The sequence below is a fragment of the Zingiber officinale genome, chromosome 10B (assembly GCF_018446385.1).
Source record: "Zingiber officinale cultivar Zhangliang chromosome 10B, Zo_v1.1, whole genome shotgun sequence".
NCBI classification, from domain to species: Eukaryota; Viridiplantae; Streptophyta; class Magnoliopsida; order Zingiberales; family Zingiberaceae; genus Zingiber; species Zingiber officinale.
The window spans coordinates 9,016,080-9,036,189 of NC_056005.1; positions in this window are offsets into that span (position 1 = coordinate 9,016,080).

The following is a 20,110-nucleotide window of genomic DNA, read 5'->3' on the forward strand; positions in this document are numbered from 1 at the left end:
GGACAAATGTTTGGGAGATTATTGGTGCAACGTAGGTCAAGGTTGACCTGGTTGACCTGATTCGGGAAAGAGTCCAAGTATGGAGACTTGGCAACGGAAAAAGTCCAAGCAGGGAACTTGGCACTGGAAAAGTCCAAGCAGGGAGCTTGGCACGCGAAAAGTCCAAGTGTGGAGACTTGGCACGGGAAAAGTCCAAGTATGGAGACTTGGCACTGGAAAAGTCCAAGTATGGAGACTTGGCACGGAGAAGTCCAAGCAGGGAGCTTGGCACGAGGGAAAGTCCTAACTGGGATGTTAGGCAGTGTGGAAAGTCCTGGTGAGTGAAGCCAGGCAGTGGGAAAGTCCTAACTGGGATGTTAGGCAGTGTGGAAAGTCCTGGTGAGTGAAGCCAGGCAGTGGGAAAGTCCTAACTGGGATGTTAGGCAGTTGGAAAGTCCTGGTGAGTGAAGCCAGGCAGTGAGAAAGTCCTAACTGGGATGTTAGGCAGTATGGAAATCCTGGTGAGTGAAGCTAGGTGAAAGTCCTGGTGAGTGAAGCCAGGCAAGGGAAAATCTAGATGGATCAAGGGTGATCGGACATCTGGTGTTGGGAAGTCCAAGTAGATCAAGGGAGTGATCGGATACTTGGTACGAAGAGGAAAGTCCAAGTGGGTCAAAGGGATTGACCGGACACTTGGTGGGAAGTTTTAGCAGGTCAAGGGAGTGATCGGATGCTAAGCATGATGTACCAATAGGTCAAGGCTGACCGGATATTGGTTTGGATTTGGTTTGGGCAAAAGCCAAGACCTGGATCGGGCTGGTGACCGATCCAGTGATACTGTGGTTTCCTGACCGGTCTGGAGACCGATCAGAAAGCGATCAGTATGCCTCTGTGAGCTTACTGATCGGTCTGGGGACCGATCAGAAGGAATCATGATCGGTCCCCGGGACCGATCAGGGTACGCACAGAGAGTTGGCAACTCTCTGTGAAAGCGCTCTGATCGGTCTGGGGACCGATCAGCATAGAGCCTGATCGGTCCCCATGACCGATCAGATCAGCCCCAGACCGATCAGGGTGATGCCTGATCGGTCTGGCACTAGCCGTTGGCTCACAACGGCTAGTCTTCTCTTCTTCGCAGGTGAATGCAGGTATAAGGGCTGAGTGCTTCTACAGTGGAGAAGCACTGACTTCTTCTTCTTCCTTCCTGTTGCGAAGTGCTGTTGTGCTTGAGCTTTGTTGAGCTCCTCCTTGTCGAAGCTTCGCGTGAGCTTCATTCCACGACTGGATCAGTTGCTGCTGAGTTGCTTGTTACATCTGTCCGTGAAGTTGCTACTTCATCCGGGACCCCAGTCGACGAGAAGGCAAGCTACTGTGTTTACATTCCCGTTGTATTTTGTTCTTGCTATTCTCTTGTACTCTTAGCTTTCTGTTGCAAGTGATTGTGGCGAGGTTTCTCCACCCACAAGGAGTTTGATTTAGCCGATTTTCCGGGGACTCATCCACCGACGGATTGATAGGCTTCGTCCTCCTTACGGACACGCCGAGGAGTAGGAGTTTCATCTTCGAACCTCGTTACATCCTTGCGTAGAGGTTTGATTTCTTCTCCTGTTTTCTTTCTGCATTTAGTTTCCGCTGCGCTAACCCTAGTTTGTAGAAAGAAAGGCGAGCAATTGGGGTCGGCTATTCACACCCCCCTCTCTAGCCGTACGAAGAGATCCTAACAAGTGGTATCAGAGCCAGGTTTGCTCTTCATCGGATTAACACCCGGGGAGCACGAGCTAGAGGATGGATCTACTCGGAGAAGATGTCACCATTCCACCCTTCTACAAATGCGGTGACTTCGCGTATTGGAAGGTAAGGATGAAGTACTTTCTTATGACTAACATAATGAATTGGTTTTGTGTACAAGAAGGTTTTACTCCTCCGGTGGATAAGGAAGGAAAACCTCTTGAGAAGAAGGAGTGGACCAGAGAACAAATTCACAAATCCGAAATCAACGAAGAGGTAACGAGAATAATTGAATTTTCATTGCCTACTAACATCTTGTGTAAGATAGGTTACAACAATGCCAAGGAATTATGGGATAACCTGGCCAAGTACCATGAGGAGAGCTCCACTTCAAATCATGAAGAGGAGACAAGTGAGTCATCAAGTAGCTCACATCATGGAGGAGAGGAATTAGAAGTTGAGGGTTACTCAACATCTAAGGACGAAGAGGAGGAGAGTTCTTCTTCAAGTTCGGAGCAAGAAGAAGAAGCTTCTACCTCCGAAAGGGATGAAGAAGAGAGCTCGCATCCACCCTCAACCCTAGATAACTCAAGCAATTTAAGTTCAATTAAATTACACATTATGTGCTTTGAGTGTAGGGAACATGGACATTACAAGAGTAAGTGTCCGAAGAGGGTAAGAAAGACTCCACCGGCGCCAAAGGTCAAGGAAGCCGGAGTCCCGAAACGCAAGGGCAAGGAGCACATCGTGTGCTTCCAATGCAAGCAAAGGGGACACTATAGGAGCCATTGTCCGAGGGGGAGGCAACCTCACAAGGGCAAGAGACCGGGCACATCGATAGGGGGAGCTAAGGCAAACCCTAAGGTAACCTCTAAGGTTCATTTTTGCAATTCTAATAAAATGCATGCTAGGAATTTTATTGCACTTGTCGATAATAACAAGCATGATAACCTTAGGTATCAATACATGTGCTTAGGAGCTAAACATGTGAGTCTAGATAAGGATAATTCTAGAAAGGCTAACCCTAGGATCAACCCATCTAAGGCTAAGGATAACCTAGGTAGGAATCCTAAATCAACTAGACATATGCCTAAGAATACCTCAAGGAAGAGTGATAAATCAAAAATTGAGGTATTAGAGAACGCGAATCAAGTCTTGAAGTCAAGACTTGATACTTTGGAAAAGACTCTTAAGAACATGGAGAAGTCATCCCTAGGGTTTAAGGGTCAAAAACCAATGTCCAAGGACAAGAAAGGTATGGGTCACAAACCTAAGTCCCAAGTGGTCAAGCCCACCTATCATGATGTTCCATTCGATTATGGAACAAAACCTAGGGCTAGGAAGACCACCAAGGTCACAAGGGGAGTCACCCCTAGAGTTGATCTTGATGAGTCCCAAATGACCAAGGCTTCAAAGCCTAGAAGGGTCATTAGGAGGGTTGCTAGGGAAGTCATCCCTAGTGAATATTTAGTGAACCCAATGAGCTCACATAGATATTGGGTTCCTAGGAGCATCTTCTCTATCCCATAGATGGGTTAGAGAGTGTCAACTCCAATTAGAAGGGTAGTTAACCCAACTTTGAGGAAATTGACACTCAAGAAGCATTTTCAAGGTTTTGATAACCTTTGAAAATGAAAAAGAATTATTATTTACTCCTTGAAGAGTAAATTGTGCCATATTTGAAAAATATCGATTGTAATATTAATTGACACAATTTGGGAAAATCTAGAGTTCAAGAAGTGTCAAAATTAGGATTTTGGCATTTTGGGGCAATGTATGATTAAATTTGAAGTTAGCCAAGTGGTTAAGGATACTTAGATAGGTAATCTAGGTATATTTATTTATGTTAAATCTTGCCATGATTGTTTGCCCTCACATGTCATGACATCATGTTTAGTTTTATTATCATTTGAAATGTCATGATAATGCTTAGGCTAGTTTATATGTCATGCTTTATTTAAGTTTTCAAACTTTATGCCATGACATCATGACATTGGCACATGTTTTTACTTATGATACCATTATATGTCATGTCATCATCTCTTGCATTATAATCAATGAAATTGATTTAAGGACAAACATATAATTTGATATTGAGATCAAATTGGTGTTTAGAAAATGCATGAGAACTTGGCCTAAGTTGACCTTAATCCATATCTCACATCAAATTGACTTGAATGTGGTTTGATACACCTTAGATGTGTGTGAGATATTAGGATCATGAGTTAGGATCAAGGTGCATAGTCCTTGTACCTAGATGACCCTAATTCAAGAAATGGAGGATCATAGGGAAAGCTTGTGTACAAGTCATGTACATTTAGCCCTAAGATTATGGTCCAAAATTAAAAGGTTTAAAATCATTTTGAAATTGATTTGGAAAACCTTGATGAAGCCATCTTAGTGATTGCATTCATTATTGAACATTGTGATACAAAGTTGAGTTAAACTTGAACTATTTCAAAGTTTTTGAACTTTGTATCAAGATTTGAAAATGGAAGTTATTTTCATCGAAAATTATTTTTCCATGATAGTGTATGTTATGAGGAATGTATCCTCAAAATTTTACAATTTTAGAAATTTTCTGTGATTTTCGAGGTTTCTGAATTTCGGGAGAAGAAATCAGAAATCAGAGTTGTGGACCGATCGAGGGATTCCGATCGGTCCGGGGAGCCTGGATCGGTCACCGTGACCGATCAGGGCGTGCCAACCTGCTGAATTTCGACTGTTTGTCTGAAATTACAGCTGTGGAAGTGGTGTTTTAGAGTTCTAAAGGTTTGAAACTCTCCAAGACACTGTTGGTGTAATGGTCAAGGGGGAGTTGACCTTTAGGGAGAGTTTTACCTATTAGTCAAGGGGAAGTTGACTTTTAGGGGGAGTTTTTACTCCTAAAGACTTGAGTGATATGAGATTATCACTAAGTTGAGTGTTGACCTTAGTATCAAGGGGGAAATTAAGAGTTTCAATGAAAGGTATGGGACTTTCATTAGGAAGAAACTCTTGACCTTGATTCACTCTTTTTGATGTGTGTCAAAAAGGGGGAGAATGTAGGTTTGGGGAGAATGTTCAAGAAAGAACATTGAAGAACATTGGGAAACCTAAGTTAGGTTATCGGATTAACCTAACTTGATTATGGTTTTGTCAAACATCAAAAAGGGGAAGATTGTTGGTGCAACCTTAGGTCAAGGTTGACCTGGTTGACCTGACTCGAGTTGACCTGACTCGAGTTGTATTTTGATGTTTGACTTAGGAAGATTGATGGTGCAACCTTAGGTCAAGGTTGACCTGGTTGACCTGACTCGAGTTGACCTGACTCGAGTTGTATTTTGATGTTTGACTTAGGAAGATTGATGGTGCAACCTTAGGTCAAGGTTGACCTAGTTGAGTTGTATTTTGATGTTTGACACTCGTGGAAGAGTTGTATTCTTGATATGGGACAAATGTTTGGGAGATTATTGGTGCAACGTAGGTCAAGGTTGACCTGATTCGGGAAAGAGTCCAAGTATGGAGACTTGGCAACGGAAAAAGTCCAAGCAGGGAACTTGGCACTGGAAAAGTCCAAGCAGGGAGCTTGGCACGCGAAAAGTCCAAGTGTGGAGACTTGGCACGGGAAAAGTCCAAGTATGGAGACTTGGCACTGGAAAAGTCCAAGTATGGAGACTTGGCACGGAGAAGTCCAAGCAGGGAGCTTGGCACGAGGGAAAGTCCTAACTGGGATGTTAGGCAGGTGGAAAGTCCTGGTGAGTGAAGCCAGGCAGTGGGAAAGTCCTAACTGGGATGTTAGGCAGTGTGGAAAGTCCTGGTGAGTGAAGCTAGGCAGTGGGAAAGTCCTAACTGGGATGTTAGGCAGTTGGAAAGTCCTGGTGAGTGAAGCCAGGCAGTGAGAAAGTCCTAACTGGGATGTTAGGCAGTGTGGAAATCCTGGTGAGTGAAGCCAGGTGAAAGTCCGGGTGAGTGAAGCCAGGCAAGGGAAAATCCAGATGGATCAAGGGTGATCGGACATCTGGTGATGGGAAGTCCAAATAGGTCATAGGAGTGACCGGATACTTGGTACGGAGAGAAAAGTCCAAGTGGGTCAAAGGGATTGACCGGACACTTGGTGGGAAGTTTTAGCAGGTCAAGGGAGTGACCGGATGCTAAGCATGATGTACCAATAGGTCAAGGCTGACCGGATATTGGTTTGGATTTGGTTTGGGCAAAAACCAAGACCTGGATCGGGCTGGTGACCGATCTAGTGATACTGTGGTTTCCTGACCGGTCTGGAGACCGATCAGAAAGCGATCAGTATGCCTCTGTGAGCTTACTGATCGGTCTGGGGACCGATCAGAAGGAATCCTGATCGGTCCCCGGGACCGATCAGGGTACGCACAGAGAGTTGGCAACTCTCTATGAAAGCGCTCTGATCGGTCTGGGGACCGATCAGCATAGAGCCTGATCGGTCCCCATGACCGATCAGATCAGCCCGATCGGTCTGGCACTAGCCGTTGGCTCACAACGGCTAGTCTTCTCTTCTTCGCAGGTGAATGCAGGTATAAGGGCTGAGTGCTTCTACAGTGGAGACATTTACTTCTTCTTCTTCCTTCCTGTTGCGAAGTGCTGTTGTGCTTGAGCTTTGTTGAGCTCCTCCTTGTCGAAGCTTCGCGTGAGCTTCATTCCACGACTGGATCAGCTGCTGCTGAGTTGCTTGTTGCATCTATCCGTGAAGTTGCTACTTCATCCGGGACCCCAATCGACGAGAAGGCAAGCTACTGTGTTTACATTCCCGTTGTATTTTGTTCTTGCTATTCTCTTGTACTCTTAGCTTGCTGTTGCAAGTGTATGTGGCGAGGTTTCTCCACCCACAAGGAGTTTGATTTAGCTGGTTTTCCGGGGACTCATCCACCGACGGATTGATAGGCTTCGTCCACCTTACGGACACGCCGAGGAGTAGGAGTTTCATCTCCGAACCTCATTACATCCTTGCGTAGAGGTTTGATTTCTTCTCCTGTTTTCTTTCTGCATTTAGTTTCCGCTGCGCTAACCCTAGTTTGTAGAAAGAAACGCGAGCAATTGGGGTCGGCTATTCACACCCCCCTCTCTAGCCGTACGAAGAGATCCTAACAGTAGCAGCTTCCTCTCCATGAAGCTGCTACACCTTGTAGCAGCAAATGAAGGTCGACCGTAGAGTAGGCAGTTGTTGCAGCCGTCGGACTTGCAGGTCGTAGAATAAATCCTTCTGACCTTCTACCTAAACCCAATCCAAGTCATCTCCTACAAGCACGGTTTCCTGCGAAGTAGTTGAATCAACATTTAGAACGGAAGCAAAGGCGCGGTACCATTTTTTTAAGGTTATAACGGTGTGGATTAAGAAATGATCTCACAGCAGCTGTGCGATTGAAGACGCGGGAGCAACTTTCCCGCCGGGAGCGCGAGGGACCAGGGGTGAGTTTCGACGGAGGACGTTGAAGGAGGGAGCGAGGGAGGGGGGGGCGGGGGGCAACGGCGAGCGAGATTTTAAGATTAAACCTTCCGAGGGAGCGCCAGGTCGGCCGGACGCCGGACGCCAGAGAGGGAGGGAGCGAGGGAGAGAGAGAGAGAGCAGCGAGGGAGATTTTATTTTGGGTAATTAGCGCCACAGAAGTTTTAAACAAAGGCCAAAAAGAGAGAGAGAATAAAGAGGTTATTTTATTTGTAGGGAAACCGAGCTGGCGTTACCACGTCTGCGCGTCACTCATAATATATATATATATATATATATATATATATATATATATATATATATATGCGCACACACACGCACGAGAATGATATGGTGCTCACCTCTCGTATCCAACTGAGTAAGCGGGACGTCCAAAATGCACTCAATTACCCATGGAGTCGCGCACAGGAGGTGTAAACTTAAGTATCAAAAGTTCTCCAAAACATGTAACCAAACAATGAATTATGGTTATCCATGCTAATTACTTTACTCTTTTAGTAGAGTAAATATTAATTATGAAAAATATGTTCCACAGAACTTTAGGGAAAAAATTATTATCCCCTTTACCATGTGGACTATGAGCTTCTACATAAACTTTGGGTCTATGATTTAGACTCTGTGAAAGACTTTCCTAAAAAATTAGGCCACAGTACCCCCATGTAAGAGGTAGCACCCAGAATATACTTCTTAAAACATGAGTATCAGTCTTGGAACCAGATTTTTACATGCTTCGTGTTGAAGTTATGTGATTTTTACACACTTCGTATCGAAGTTATGTTTTTAAGAATCTCTAGGATTTGTGAACAGTAATCTTAAACGGTAATTGTAAATAATAATTATCAAATCTAGGCTGCTTGGAAAGATAGTTTCATCATTTTTGCTTCTCATGAGTTATGTCTTATTATTCAAGTTTTACCTTGACTTTTGTATGTCTTATAATGAGTTTTCAATGTCTCTTGCCGCCCAAGTTAGCCAGCACATATTTTACAAGCTTAAACCACAAGACAGATCCTAACTTTTGAAGACAAGAAGACGTCTCTTTCTCTCTCTTTCTCTCTCTCTCTCTATATATGTTAACCTACACATCTCATAGTGCACACCTTCTAAGTACCAAGTGTATTTTTTCTTTACTTTTTAGAGCTTAGGATTTAGATTTTAGGATTCAAAGTTTAGAGTTTAAGTTGTGAGCACCAAGTTTTTTTTTTTTTTTTTTGAGAGTTTGGGGTTTAAAATTTAGAGTTTAGGTTACAATATTAAAGCTAAAAAATAAAAAATAAAAATAATAAAATACACATGGCACTCATGCACCATAAGATAAGTAAGAAATGGCATAACGCAGGCTAAAAAAATGATGTAGTCTATATATTGAGAGAGAGTTTTAATATGCTGCTAATCTTACATCGCATAACCCATGCACAACTAAAATAGTTTTTAGTTTAAAATTTTTTTTACTTAATACTATAACTCAACCTCTATATACCCTAAATGACATAACTACAAATAAAAATAAATAAATAAACTACATGTGAAACATCATTGTGTGTGTATATATATATATAACTCAAAAGGAAAGTTTGAACATGGAGAAAAATCTTATTAGCTTAAACTCATTATAACCTAACCCCTTAAATTCTAAAATCTTAAATCTTAAATACATATAATATGCTTCGTGAATATCTAAAATTTTTAATCTGGAATATTATAACTTAAGAGAGAAACCTAAACTTTAGAAGAAAAAATTTATTGACTCAAATCCATTATAACCCAACTCTTAAATCTTAAAATTTTAAATCATATATATATATATATATACAGAGAATGTATGCTGCGGCGTGTTTGCTACGGCTGTGTGCAGTGAAGTTGTCGTGGCGTTGCTACGTCATCCAAGGCAAATACAAGATTAACGCTGCGTAAGGAGGGGAAACAAAACGCGCTGCAACCCTAGCCGTCGCGACTCCACGAGTCTCCTCCTACCGCCGCGAAGTTCACCCCCGACCTCTCCCCCTCCTGCCGCCGCGAGTCCCCTCTTGCCGCGAACCCTAGCAGAAGCGCCGAGCTCTCCCTCTCTTCGGCGACAGGTTCTCTTCTGCCGCGATCCCTAGCAGAAGCGTCGAGCTTGGCCTCTCTTCGGCGACAGATTCTCTTCTGCCGCGATCCCTAGCAGAAGCGCCGAGCTTGGCCTCTCTTCGGCGACAGGTCCTCTCCCCCACCTGTCGTTGCGAAGTTCACCCCCGACCTCTCCCCCTCTTGCCGGCGCGAGTCCCCTCCTGCCGCGGGCCCTAGCAGAGTGCCGAGCTCTCCCTCTCTTTGGCGACAGGTTCTCTTCTGCCGCGAGCCCTAGCAGAAGCGTCGAGCTTAGCCTCTCTTCGGCGACAGGTCCTCTCCTCTGAGCCTTAGCAGAAGCAATACATGGTGACAACTATTATATGAAAACATTTCTCATTTCATCAGAAAAAATTTCCATATTGACCAAAATTGTCCCTGATTTTTTTTTCTCTTGCTTGCATGCATTATTTAAATTGAGGATAAATGCATTGGTTTTGGAAGCAAATGCGATTGAAATTGTGAAGTTCAGTACCTTTCGATCTTTTGGAATATGGAATTCCCATCATGTAATGGTTATCTGCCAAAAAGAAATACATCTATAATTGTAGAATTCAAATTCCAATTCGTGATTCCTTTTATTTTAGGCATGCTCTGAAAAAATTGAATAGGTTCTTGCTTCCATCAAATTTTTTGTATTGCTAATTTCTGTACTAGCTTAAAACATAGTTTTTTTCCTCTTAAATAGACATTGAATAAATAGAATCAGGTGCAAATTATATTTGTTTCTTGTTGTTTTTTTAACCTTTTATAATGTGTATTATGGGGAGAGAATGATAAATCTAGAGTGTACATATTTATAAGCTGATACTATTGTCTGCAATATGTTTGGTTCAACAAATTTTAACTTTTATATTGAATTAAATAGGGTTGGTGCCATAGCTAGATTTCAATATTCAAATGGTGAGCCATTTGATTTGATTTTAGCTTCCTATTTGAATTTCATAATCTGTATTATAAGATTAGAATTTATTTTTGAAATGTTTATTTATTGTAATGTAGGGAAAAACATATGTGACTTTTGTTGGATGGAATCACGGTGTTTATGATAGTTGGGAAGAAATTCATACTCAAGTTAACAAATATAGCGGTGTATTGCATAGATCATATCTCAGTAAAGAGGAAGCATTTAGAGCTTTTAATTCATACAAGGAGAAACAACATGGTTTCTTTTCCCCTACTGCCCAAAAATGTTCAAGCTCAACTTTGGGTTCAACTTCAACTGCATCCTCAAGTTCTGGTGAAAAAAATGAAACAGACTGAAGAACTAGCGAAGTTAATAAAAAGTCAGCTAGATTTAGCTGATGAATATCATTGTAATGCATCTAAGATTGTCGAGATGTGTGAAGAGATTAAAAAAAAAATTTGACTTTGTTCATATTAGTGATTAATCGGTAGACTTCTTTATTTAGTTGGATGAATGTATTTTATGGTAGACTCTTTTTTTTAGTTGAATGAATGTATTTAACAGTAGACTTTTTTATTTAGTTGAATGAATGTATTTGACAGAATTGAATGAATGTATGTATTTGGCATAATTTCCCCGTAAAATAATAAATCGTCTAACGCTACAATTAAAATTCATAGTACAATTAAAGAAGTGAAATGAATTCATATTTATTTTTGGACATGTAATTTAATTTTTGTAATGGTATTATATGAGTTTGACTTCATCGTTATTTTACAAATTTTATTTTTACATGTACTTTTTATCTTGTTAGTCAAGAGTTCATATGTAAACTTTGGATTCGCTTAGATGTTGGTCCTACTAACTGGTCTTTTTTAGCAAAGTATAACAGCTAATATCTCCTTCATCACATAGATTTCAAAGTGTAAAAGAAGCAAATATGCCTCAGGTTGTATGTAATGCACAAGCCTACGGTAACTTAGGTGTAATTCTGCTGGTATCATCCTTTATAACAGACAAACTGGAGCCTTGGCATACTGGTCTTAACTCCATTGCTATTGCAATACCAGGTATTGTAAGAAAATCCGTTGCTCTCGTCCAATTAGCATGGCCATCATCTTGCTGAATACTGCAGTACTCCAAAAGACTATTGCCAATTCACTTGTCCTCTCCAGCAAAATGGGAAGATGCATTAGTGATCATTGCCATGCGATTTCATCAAGGCTATCCAATCAAGGAAAGACATTAAAGGACATCAATTGCCTTAGAACAATACGAAACTTCATGCCCACAGTAGCAGCTTGAGCACCGTGGGAATGCATCACTTTTCTGTTCTTGATGATCTATAACTTACAAAAGGCACTTCGGTCTGTAGGATTCCTAATGGAGTGTTGTCATTGTTGTTGTTGTTTTCTCTTTTTTGGAAGGGAAATCAATCGAATATTGGGATCGAAATTTTCAATTCTTAAAAAAAAACTTCTGAGCAGATTGTAAACATGCATGTCTTCCCGTTATGCATCTCGCCTGATTCTTGGGGGAAAAATTTTTTTTGCTAAAAGTTTCTTAAAATCTCTTACACTACAAGTTAGTCAAAATGAAGCTTGTGAACTCAATTCAAAATTCTTTTCCATCACCTTGATTTTTCCACTCTTATAAACCAAAAATCAAATTCGAAAATGATTGAATCACAGATTCCATGGCTTGTCCAGATGAGTAACCATTTCATGTGGTAGTCTATTAAGTAACAATACTTAATAAGTTAACAGATTGTGCAATTAAACATTCCAGCATTGTACATCTTTCTTACACGAAGTAAAATAGGTACAATCAGACATTCCAGCCTTAAATCTAAACAAAATCATTATCCCATTACAGTACAATTGAAAACGTCTCAAGATTGCATAATGACAATAGTCTTCCACTCAGGTTGTCATCTGTTTCCCATGCCTGTAAAAATCAGACAAATAAAAGATGGAATTAAGTATGAAATAGATAAATAAACAGACAATCATTAAGTTTGGCTAGACTTAAAGATCAATCATAATTAGTTGTAATCTAGGTTTTAGCTTGGTGGGAAATAGAATACACACAGGGTTCAAGAAACAATTTTGTTAAATATAATTCAGAAATGAAAATGAAGGTTACTCTCGTCTCAACCTTTCATCTGAAAGAGAGGAAACCAAACTGATCTGAAGAGAAGCAAAACTGATCTGATTCTTTATTGTAAGAAGATCAAACATGCTGCCATAAAGTCCCAAAACTAACAAAAGCATCAATCAAACATGCTACCATAAACTGATCTGATTCTCTAATCATGGTTGATACACACAAGAAATGCACTAAACTAAATAACAAACACCTCAATATAAGAAATGTACTAAACCAATCAAACATACAAACAAAGAAAATAGATATACCAACCATAGATAATTACAACATCTTAGCGCATGTTATTAGAACCTGTAACAATAAAGATAATTTATTAATTTCATTATCTCAATAAACAATAAACCACTATAATTTAACAAATTAAAACTTTGATAGTACCGGCTATAGATCCCAAATCCGGTTCATATGTGTCGTCAAGACTGATATGATTATTATCTTCAATTGATCTGATAATTGGCATATTGTCATATACAAAAGATAATAAAATAAATTTGTTTGTAAGAAAAAAATATAATAAAACTGAAAAATTGAATCGACACATACCATCGTTGCAAATTGGGGCAGTTACGTTTGTCATGTGACACTCCTCGATGTCCGTATCCACGACAAAGCCTAGAATTTGATGTTGATTTCTCCTTTGATGATTTTAATCTCTTCCCACATCCCTTAGTTCTTACTACAGAATGATCAATAATACCAAGTGTCTCATCCATGGATTTTTTCTTTGACTTCTATCACTGCATGTTGTATTAATGGACATCTCTTGAATTTTGTTGTAGATATAATCAAATTATTCTTCCAAGAAGGTTGTCCTCTCATTACGCAAAGATGCATCATCAACTAACACGGAAGCTTTATAGGATAACCTCGAGTGTCTCGACATCAAATATCTTTCTGAATCTAGATCATCAATGACATTTTGCTCTCCTAAAGCATATATTGCTCCAACTTTTGCATATCGCATCTATCGTTTGAGTATATACATATCAGGCAAATGAAACACTTGGTTGATACGAAAAAAGCTAACATATGTCTACATGGAATGTCCTCAAACTCAAATTTTGTGCAGCTACACAATATGTAATCCCTTTGTTTATCATACGTGAGCACTCTTGATTTTGAGGAAGAGGAACTTTAAAATTGCATCACGTGGTAAACTGTTGAAGCAACTCCTGTACATGTCTGTTGCACATAATAACTATGACTCTCGATCATTTCACTTTAAAATTTCAGCCATTTCTTTTTTGTGTACAACTTAACCATTTGACTTTCCATTGGCCAGGTTGTATTAACTTTGGGATTCTCATTCATATCAATATGGTCTGCAACTAACTCATTGTGTCTTTGGTGTCTCAGTGCTCTATTAAAACGTGTGATAAAATTCATTCATAAGTTCTTATTTGAGACATATTTCTTGAAAAATGCATGTGACCCTTCAGATCTTTGACTGCTTGACATTCCTGTAGAAAATACATGACTAAAATATGCTGACACCTATCTGTGTCGCAATTCATACATCAAGGACAACCAATCATTTTTCTCTAAGTTAGCTTCCTTGATAGTCTCTTTCCATGACTTCTCAAAATCATCAGGTGTTGTAGAATTTGCAATGATGTTCTTTATGCTGTGATAATGGTTTCGAAAAGTCAAAGGGTCTAATTTTTCTGAGAATTTGTTCAATATGTGCCACAAACAATATCGATGCACTGTTTGAGGCAAAACCTGTGCAATAGCTTTTGTCATTGCAGGATCCTAATCAGTGATTATAATGTTTAGTGCACCTTTAGGCATGGCTTCTAAGAATTTTGTAAGCAACCAAACAAAAGACTCAGTTTTCTCATCACTAAGAAACCCGCAACCAAAAAGAATTGTTTGATGATGATGATTAACTCCTACAAATTGTGTGATGTGCGTAGATTGTATACACTTATTGGCATGTTTTGACGCACATTCACATACTTTGAGCATGCTTGATCTATGCATTTTCGTAGTTTCAGCTTTCCTTTTTAGCATATTTACTCTCTTTGTTCGGAGATCTTTTTTTGTACATTTTCTGTACACGGGAGTCGAAATTGGTGAAGATTTCGTGTTCGAAGCCAAATCTGTGAGCAAAGCAAGGGAAGAAGGTGTCCTACCTGAACCACGCACTGCCCTGCTGTGGGGGATTGCCCAGGCCGTGTGGAGATCACGGGCCAGAAGGCTGCAGCAGGAAACGAAGTGGCCATGGCCGTGGGAACCTCACACGGCTGTGCAAGGATCTAAAGAATCCAGACATGAGAAGAAGCCTAGGTCGTGTGCATCACACGACCATGTGAGTTTTCCAGAGACAGGAGAAGCCTCGACCGTGTGTCTCACACGGCCATGTGAGGTTCGCAGTGGCAGGGAAGGAAGCAGGTCGTGTGCATCACATGGCCGTGCCAGATTTCCAAAGGCTAAGGCAGTTCAGGCCGTGTAGATCTACACGGCCATGTAAAGGGGCCATTGGTGGATGTTTGCCACGGTCGTGTCTCACACACGGCCGTGCAAGGCTGGCAGAGAGGAGAGTGGGCAGGGTCGTATGAACCACACACGGTCGTGCCACGGGGTCATGTGGCGCCCAAACTTCACCTCTATTTAAACTCTTCTTCAATATTAGAAAGGGAATCTTCTCCCTCTTGGGGAGAGAGCGAGATTTGGGTCTTTCCTTCCAATCTTGGGAGGATTTCTGGGTAATCTAAAGGCGGATCTTCAAGGGATTCGACTCCGGGAGCGTGGATTGGATCCGAAGACCAAGCTTCATCTTAGATAAGTTTTCTTTTTCTCCTTTTCTTGGATTGGGGATCAAGAAATGTTTGTAATCTTTGTATTTTCGGATTTCTCTCTTCGATTCATGGAGTAGATCTCTTTGTTTTAGGATGAGAGAGTATTTGTATGATGAATTGATGTAAACTCTTGTGGATTTGCCATTTTCTTGTCTCTATGATATTATCTTGTTTGTATCAATTCAATCTTGAATGAATTATTGTATTATGGATCTAATTCTCATTTTAGATTGATTGTTTGAATGTCCTATGGATCTTATAAAGATTATCTCCTACTCGATTTTCCGAGGGAAGCACGCGAAAGGTGCAAGCCCGTGTAAGGACGTTTGAGGGATAAGATTTAGGGAAAAATAGGGTAATTCAAGAGGGTAGGATAGAATTATGAATTAATCTTTATATCTTATGGGTTGAGAAGTATGATCGTTGTGTTGATTTTCCGAGGGATCTTCGTGACAGGAATATGACCGTGTAAGGACAACATAAGTTCATATCTAATCGATCACATTTAGGTATAGATTTCAGTCATAAGCCGGTTGTCTATTGCAAGAGAGAACCGACAACCTTATATAAATGTTGGACAATTGAGAAATAGGATTTGGTAGATCATTTACATTAAGGGATCTTACAAAGAAACCAAAACTCCTAGAACATTCCTTTATCATAGCCCATAATCTTGTTTGTTGATCTTTCATTTCTATGTTTACTTTTCATTAGTTACATTAGCTTTTGGAAACCAATTGATTAGTTGTTTAGCTAACTTATGTTGAAACATTTCTCGTGCTTATTCCAGTCCCTGTGGATACGATAATCTTTTTATATTACTTGCGACATTTCCGTACACTTGCGGAGAGCGAACATCGTGTCAAAATCAAACCATATTTGTTGGTGTTATAAGTTATATCAAATACAATAGTTTCACCAAATATACTATATGCCCTTCTTGATACATGATCAGCCCAAAATCACCTATTAAATTTGTTATCTGAATCAGTCTCGTAGGCAAAGAAAAAAAGCTGAATTCTTCTCTTGCTCAGATGTAAAAAACTCGATAAGTGTTTCAACATCAAAACCCTTTTGTTCTTCCCTTAGATTTCTCTCAAAATTTTTAATATCAGTTTCTGTACAACCTACCCGTTCAGGGCCTCCATACTCTATCTCTAATAAACGCATTTGTTGACAAGTTGGTACATTGACCTTCGAAAATTATTTTGTCAATACTTTTTTGGCTGTTGAAACACTACGATGTGAGCGTAGCAAATGCACCTTTGATGGAGTCAAGAGCAGATGATTATGAGCTTCTATAAAGTTACAGATAACCCAATCCGGTCCCATATGTTTCTTAACAAATGTAATATTTGTCTTACAACCCGTTCTAACTGTGTCACGTGTTCTTTCCCTTATTTGTTGATCATGGTTTGGATGTTTATTGTGTCGCATTAGATCTGTATGTCCTTCTTTAAAACATACAATTTGTTTCCATGTCACTTCATTTGTCATTTTGTTTTTCCTACTCGTACTATTCCTTGAACTAAATCCGACTTCTCGTGCATATTGGTTATAGAATGAATATGCATCCTCAAGAGATGAGAATTCCATTCCAATTTTTGGCTTTCGATCATCTACAACTTGGGGAATGAATTCCTGATCATCAACTCTATTTTCTTCCATTTCTGGGCGCCCTCGCATTTTATTTGACAATAGATAAATAAATAAAAACTGTTTCAATTAACAGAATAAAACAAAAATGATTCTGATATAGATACAACATCAAATCATAGACATGATATAAATAAAAACTGTTCCAATTAACAGAATAAAATAAAAGTGATTCTAATATAGATGCATCAAATCCTAACAGAACATCATCTAAGTTAAACATGAAATTGAATGTCAAGAAAATAACTATGATTTAAATGTAGCACTGTTTATGTTTCCATTACTTGAATCTCAAGTTAAACACCTTGTATTGTTTCCATAGGACTTTCAGCTTAGAATTTTCTTATTATTTCAATTTCCATAGTACATTCTCATATAAACAAGGAGATATGTATATTGGAGCAAAAAAAAGATTATAATGGAACCATTAGTTGTAACAACTATTATAATCACCATTATTGTAATTGCAATTGACACCAGGTAAATTAACAATAATGGAACCAGTAGTTCTAAAGACTCAACTATTAGCTTTGACTATATTGATTGTATCCCACCATTAACCTCTATGGAAGGCAATTATTGTATATCACATCCTTTTAAATTTAGAGACTCTCCAAGAGTGGACCAAGGACTGCATAAATCTAATAAATGATTGAATTATAGAATACAAATTTAAATGTATATTAACCGTAGTCTTAAATACATTTGATAGTGAGTAAAGAAACCTAGTAGTTCAAAAATGTAAGGAAATACTACAGGTAATTGGTGTTAGGTATTTATAGCACATACTGTCAAAATAAATGATGAAGAAAGTGACAAACAAATTAAGATCCTAGTAGTTGAAAATAAATGATGAAGAAACTAGTAGTTCACCTCTAAGGCCCTCCATGTTGCTATTGTTGATTAAAGAAAGTGACAAATGCAACAACCTGCAATTAAGAGAAAAAAACTATGTTTTAAGCTAGTACAGAAATTAGCAATACAAAAAATTTGATGGAAGCAAGAACCTATTCAATTTTTTGAGAACATGCCTGAAATAAAAGGAATCACGAATTGGAATTTGAATTCTACAGTTATAGATGTATTTCTTTTTGACAGATAACCATAACATGATGGGAATTCCATATTCCAAAAGATCGAAAGGTACTGAACTTCACAATTTCAATCGCATTTGCTTCCAAAACCAATGCATTTATCCTCAATTTAAATAACGCGTGCAAGCAAGAGAAAAAAAATCAGGGACAATTTTGGTCAATATAGAAATTTTTTCTGATGAAATGAGAAATGTTTTCATATAATAGTTGTCACCTTGTATTGCTTCTGCTAGGGCTCAGAGGAGAGGACTTGTCGCCGAAGAGAGGCCAAGCTCGGCACTTCTGCTAGGGCTCGCGGTAGAAGAGAACCTATCCCCGAAGAGAGGGAGAGTTCGGCGCTTCTACTAGGGCTCGCGGCAGGAGGGGACTCACGCCGGCAGGAGGGGGAGAGGTCAGGGGTGAACTTCGCAACGACAGGAGGGGGAGAGGACCAGTCGCCGAAGAGAGGCCAAGCTCGGCGCTTCTGCTAGGGATCACGGCAGAAGAGAACCTGTCGCCGAAGAGAAGGAGAGCTCGACGCTTCTACTAGGGCTCACGGCAAGAGGGAACTCGCGGCGACAAGAGGGGGAGAGGTCGGGGGTGAACTTCACGACGGCAGGAGGAGACTCCCGAAGTCGAGATGGCTAGGGTTCCGGACTTTGAAAATGCCCTAAGGTACAATTTTTCTCGTTTTATCCCCGTGTAAAATCTGACTTTTTGTTTCACTTTTTACTCGCACTTTTTTTTTTTTTTAGCCCCCATGGCGTAGCGCAGACGGTGGGCGCATGGTATTTCTGGCGTAATGGCCAGGGGTCGATTCTCAGGAACTGACGACCTGGGGTTTACCCCGCTATGCGCATATGGCCTGTGTACCTGCATGAACCTCCCTCCATATCCATGGGACCGGCACTAGGGGGACCGCTAAGGTAACGGATCTATCTTTTATAATACTAATTTTTAAAAGTCACCATCGTAACTTAATTACATTATCTTTTAGCATCGTCACATGCCTAATGTCCCTAAGGTCAAGATCTAATAATATTTTAACTTCTAAAAAATAAAATAAGTAATGAAATATATCATTAGATTCTAATTAGATTAATTTAGATTTATCAATAAATTTGGATGGAAACAGAATTGATTTGACCTATTTCAAATTTTATGAATTTTTAATGATATAAAATGTTTACTGGTGCAGTTCATTATTTATTTTAATTTTTTCGAAGATATTAAAATATTATTAAAAATATTAATTAGAATATGATTCTGATTTAGAGAAAATAGTAAATATTAAAATATTATTAAAAGAATTAGTTAGAATATGATTATGATTTAAAGAAAATAAAACTCATGGTATTATTGAAATAAAATGTCATTAAATTGTGAGGTTGATGACTTAGCTCAAGACAAGACTATAATAATGGCCTATGCCTAGGTATCATAATACGGTAAACGTTAATTTTTTATATTTTATATTAATTATATTTATTTTTAAAAAATTATTCATTTTACTAGTAGATCAATTTTTTAAAAATATTTATTTTAAATTATTTTAATTTTATTTATTGATTTTTAAAATTGTATATATTATTTTAAACTGGATCGATTTTTTCTTTTCCGGTATCTTAAAAACGCCCTTCGGTATTCTTTTTCTCTCCGATCTCTCTTTGTTTTTCTGCTCTCTATTTTGTATGCATGCTTGCATCAACACCATAGCTTAGACCATCCATAATTAAGAGATATAAATCCGTTAATTCGAGTTAAGATTCACCCTTAGAAATTTGAAAAATTAAGAATATACTTTGCCAATGTACCATTTGCCTAGGAGCCGTATGATTTTTTTAATGACTAGTTTTGGAACGATTGATTTGATTCATATAAAATTTTTTCATCGGCTATTAAAATAAATCGAGAAGCGGAATAGTCTAGTATTGTTTGATTGTGCATTCCATTTAGAGATTTTTTTTTATAAATACGTCATAATTGAGATTAAATTATAGATATATACTTGGATGACAATCAGAATATCCTATCGCGGTATCATAACTTTATTTTATTTTCTTGTTTTTTACTCGTTGATAAAAATGAAAAAGTAGCAAATTTTCATTCATTGGGTAAAATAATATGTTAATTTTTTAAATATCAAAATGAACACTTTTTAAAATATGAGGTATTATTTGATAGGGATTATTTAGATTTATTTTGAAAATTAAATATTTTTTAAAAAAAATGATAAATT